Here is a 5,171-nt window from a genome sequence, read left to right on the forward strand (position 1 = left end):
GCTGAAGAATGGCATGCCCTGTGCCTTGGGCAATTGAGAGCTTCCTGGTAAGGACCAGGGATGCTTGTCCAGGGCATCAGAGTACTCAGCATGGTCCTTAGAGAAAACCAGAGAGCCTCCTCCTCCCATCCCTCCATCCTCCCCCAAACACAGACCACATTGACCCAGTTTCCTTCAGGCCTCTCTAAGAGGCTCACCCAAGACCTTTGGCCTGGGCTGGGCATTAGCAGTCTCTTCATCTCTCCTCCCAAGCACTCCACAGCCCCTTCCCCAAAACTCACCCCAGGATCCAGTCCTGATATGGCAAGCCCCTCCCTTCAAGGCCCTTAGCACAAGTGTCCTGGGCATGGTAAGGGAGGAGGAGGGGTGGCAAGAGGAAAGAGACATTTCTAAGATTCCTGGATGCTTTTCTGGCCCCAGAGAAGGCAGGCATTGCCCAAACTGGGTTAAGAGTCTGAATATGTGTCCAAAAGAGCACACAAAATGGGAGGGTTCCCCCACACCAGATTGGCCTCCTTGTGCAATCACAGCTCAACTTCTGTTGTGTCCTCAGCTGGCCTGTAAGTTCTTCACGGGTTGGAGTTCAGCACATGCCCCAGCCCTTACCACTCTGCACAAATCCAGGCACCACCTTCACAATGAGTCCTATGCAGGACTGGCTATGTAATTTATGAGGCCCAGTGCAAAATGAAAATGCAGTGCTAAAATTTTTAAGATGCAGGGCGTGGTGGCTAGTGCCTATAATCCTAGCATTCTGGGAAGCTGAGGCAGGTAGGTTGCTTGAGCTCAGGAGTTTGAGACCAGCCTCAGCAGAGAAAGACCCCATCTTTACTAAAAAAAAAAAGAAAGAAAGAAAGAAAGAAAAGAAAAGTTTAAGATGGTGGTCACAGAGCATTAGACCAAGTGCCAGTTCCTCCTAAGTACAGGGCCCTGGACGACTGTGCAGGTCTCATTCCATGAAGTAGGCTCTGGTCCTAGGTGGCATGTGTGGTGGCTTGCCTCCAGAGACATAGCCATCGTTTTCTTACTTCCATGTGCCCACATGCCACTCCCACACCAAGGATCTGGACTAGACAAATGGAATGCAATGGAAATGATGCCTTACACCTCCAAGACTAGCTCATGAGGTAGTTTGCAGGTTCTGCCTGGACCTCATGGAATGCTGTCCCTTGGGACACTCTCAGAACTCCGCCTCCATCGTGTGAGAAACCCAAGCCACATTGAGCACTCACATGTTAGTCAACGCCCCAGCTGAACCCTGGTGGACAGCCAGCATCAACCAATGACGTGAGCAAATTGCCTTGATCATCCAGCCCCATCGAGCCCTCAGATAACTGCAGCCAGCTGACATCAGACTGAAACCACATGACAGACCCCCAATGAGAACCACCTGGCTAAGTCCAGTCAACCCACAGAACCATGAAAAATAATAATCCATTGTTTTACACCATGAAGTTTTGTGGTGGTTTGAGATAACTGGGATATGCTTCAAGGAGAGACATGCACTTAGAATACAGTGCAATTTCCTGAGTTGTGTGATGCAACAATACTGGCTGAGCACACACTGGGATCTCAGGAGACACTGCCCACTGGCTTGGCAGGGTTGGCACCAGGCATGTAGGCTCCCGACCCAGGACATACACTCTCTCTGATAGGTACTCTTTGTGATGAAATAGTTGCCACTTCGTTTCAACCTGACATTTCCTTGGTTAATGAGGATGCAATAGATAGTGCTATCTCCAGAGATTCATGACTACTTCCTCCGACCCTGCTCCTACCCTTCCTATCTCAGGAAATGAAAAGCGATTTTCCCCCAGGGCCTGTTTACCCATAGCAACCTAACAAGATTCCAAAACCAATCTTGCAGCCAGTTCCAGTATCTGTCTTCACTGTAATAATAATACAGATGCTGCACCTGCCCTCAGATTCCGTTCTCTGCTCTTGTGTGTGTTCATTTTGTTTCTTTAGGATCTTTAAACATCTGATTAAATTTCATGCTTCAAATGGAAAGTTCTGAAGGTGGAAGATTATCAGACTTTGTAACTTTCATCAGCCCTCCTCTATGCTTGGCAACTTGTTACAACGCCTGTTCTCTCTCTCCTCACCCCTCATGGCCCAGAGGTCCTCCTGTACCCTGTGAATTCTTCTCCTCATTGCTGGACACACTGTCTTTTCCTGCCGACAGCCCAGCCCTGAAACATCTGACACAGGCAGCCCACAGAGGAGGAACCCAAGTCACTGTGCAACCTGAAGTTGCCAAAGCCGCAGTTTCACAAAAGAAAGGACTCCCCATGTACTCATCTAAACAAAGAAGGGTTCAAAATCCAAAGCCAATATGACACCCCCTTTCCTATAAAGCTCCTGACCACCTGGCCCCACTCCTATGACACAAACTGCCCTAAAACCCACATCTCTATAAAGTGGGCAGAAGCACAGACAAAACCAAGTGACCAGAGACTCAAGGCATGGGGTCTTGGCTATGTAGCCACAGGGGTTGCTGAGCCTGCATCTCTCACCAGTTGTCCCCATTGTTCCTTGGGAAAAGAAAAGGATGCAGTGGCACCCACACCATGATTAGTCTGCACTGCTTGATCCTTATTTTCATTTTGTGAACACAAATTTCACCCTAGGCATCCTGGATACAACACAGGTCCCCAACAGTTCTTGTTTACCACGTGACTTGCAAGTAGCATGTTCCACTACCAGGTGGGTGCTGGTCGCAAGGCCAATAACTATAATGCAGCAGGAAACATTTTTGAGGTAATGACCAATATTTTTCATCCAGAAGCTTCCTTCGGTCCTCCCAGCCCTCCATCTCAACTTACTCCCAACTTAAATTCAAGCAGCTCAGCAGCTCTCTGCTCTCTGCCTCAAGGGAGGAAAGCAATAGGGAGAAAAAGGAAAATATTATGCAAGCTTTGATGTCTGGGCTAGATTAAAATGTTTAGGAGAAACATCTTGAGTGATAGCAGGGCTTCCTTCTCTCTACCTCCCCAAAATAAACAGCTAAGAAGCCTCTGAAATGGTGAGGTGAGGAGAGAAGGAGGGAACAGAGGGGCTGCCGGGCCCAGAACACAGCCCTGATGGGCTCAGGCAGGGGGGATAAGAGAGCCACAGAGAGCCTGTGAGGGCCACTGCTGGCACCAGAAGCCTGGGCATCAGCCTCTGCCTGCACGTCGGGACCCCACAGCTGTGTTTCCTGGTGGGCCCACCAGCAGCTCTTACTACTGCGGTAGTGGCGCGGGAACCATATTTGCTCTCTTGGTAACCATCCAAGTTGCCCCGACCCAGCCCCACAATGTCCCAGGACACCTGAATCCTCTAGAAACAGAATCTGGGCTCTCAAGCCCCACTACCATCACCACCCCACACACGCCCACTGTGAAGCAGCTCAATACCCCACTCACCACCTGCAGGCTGGAAGAGGGTTAAACACACCTCCCTTTCAACATGCTCTGAACATTTGCTGGGTGGCAGGCATCTACTCCAGGCTGTTCATGCCGTATCTTATTTAGTGACAGAACAGGCATGCCAGTTCCTCCTGCCCCTTAAAACCCATCCTCGACTTAGCCTCTCTGCCAAGCCTTTCCTAATGAAACTATTCTAGCCGTCTATAACCTTTTTGACACCAGGGACCAGTTTCATGGAAGACAATTTTTCCATGGACGGGGCAGGGAGATGGTCTGGGGAAGATTCAAGCATATTACAGGTACATCTCCACTTCAGATCATCTGGCATTAGATATTCCTACGGAGCACACAATCTAGTCCCTCACACATGCAATTTATAGTTAGATTTGTGCTCCTACGAGAATTGAATGCTGCTGCTTGTCTGATGGGAGGCAGAACTCAGACAGTGATGCCAGCAATGGGAGCAGCTGTAAATACAGATGAAGGTTCATTGGCTCGTCCACCACCACTGCCACCACTCACCCCCCTACTGCTGGGTAGCCCAGTTCTTAACAGTCCACAGGTCCAGTAGCAGTCCATGGCCAAGGGGGTGGAGACCACAGAACTACTCAACCTCTTAGAGGTAGAGGTACACTCTTTCCTTAGTGCTACATCTGCAGATTTTCTGCAATCTTTCCATTGTTCCATTTACTGCACTTCATTGTGACTGTTACTGACAAGTCTCTATCTGTTATTACACTGGAATATCTTGGAAGCGGGGCCCAAGTCTTATTCATTTTTGCATGGCTTATGATTGGCACATAATGGGCATTAAATTAATGTTTTTATGGTCAAGTTGAATTGTCCACCAAATTCTTTTTTAAAAATTAAAACTACCGGTAATCCCACCACTTGGAAGGCCAAGGCAGGTGGATTATCTGAGCTCACAGGTTTAAGACCAGCCTGAGCCAGAGCAAGACCTCGTCGCTAAAAAGTAGCCAGGCGTTATAGTGGGCACCTATAGTCCTAGCTACTCAGGAAGCTGAGGCAAGAGAATCACTTAAGCCCAAGAGTTTGAGGTTGCTGTGAGCTGTGACGCCACAGCACTCTACCAAGGGCGATAAAGTGATACTCTGTCTCAAAGTAATAATAATGAACAATAAAAAAAATTATTATTTTAACCAGTTGTAGTCTTTTCATATAAAGGTATGAGATCATCTGAAGAGAGAAGAAAGAGTTCTAAGAGGAACTAGAAAGTTTGCAAGTCGTGCTAATGTGAGTGGTGGGGCATCGTTGCAAAGTCTTCATCACATACTGGCTACCTTCAGTCGTGAAAGGATTCTTTTTTTTTTTTTATTAAGACATTTGTACATAGATCGTGAATACATTTATGCCATTGTGGGATTCAAAAAATTAAAAATAAAATTAAAACTAGTACTCTTTATTAAAGCAGTTACAGAGTAATAGAGACAATCGTAAAGAACAAAGCATTAAAGAAAACAATTTGGTAAGTCATCACTGGTTTTTACCTCTCACTAATGGCTGCTTGATTTTTCCTAGAGCAGTTGCTGTCTGCCCTGTGGCCTTCTTGCCTTAACCACTCTCCTTGAGTCCAGTCCTACCACTGAGCCCCTCTCAAACTCTGACCAGAATCTTTTCTCTTATCTTATTGAGAAGAAGAAGGCCTGACATGAACTCCCTCCCTCAAATTTCTATCCCTGGCTCGGCGCCTGTGGCTCAAGCGGCTAAGGCGCCAGCCACATACACCTAAGGTGGTGGGTT

This window comes from Otolemur garnettii, unplaced genomic scaffold (genome assembly GCF_000181295.1).
Source record: "Otolemur garnettii isolate 467f Iridium unplaced genomic scaffold, OtoGar3 scaffold00024, whole genome shotgun sequence".
In the NCBI taxonomy this organism is placed as follows: Eukaryota; Metazoa; Chordata; class Mammalia; order Primates; family Galagidae; genus Otolemur; species Otolemur garnettii.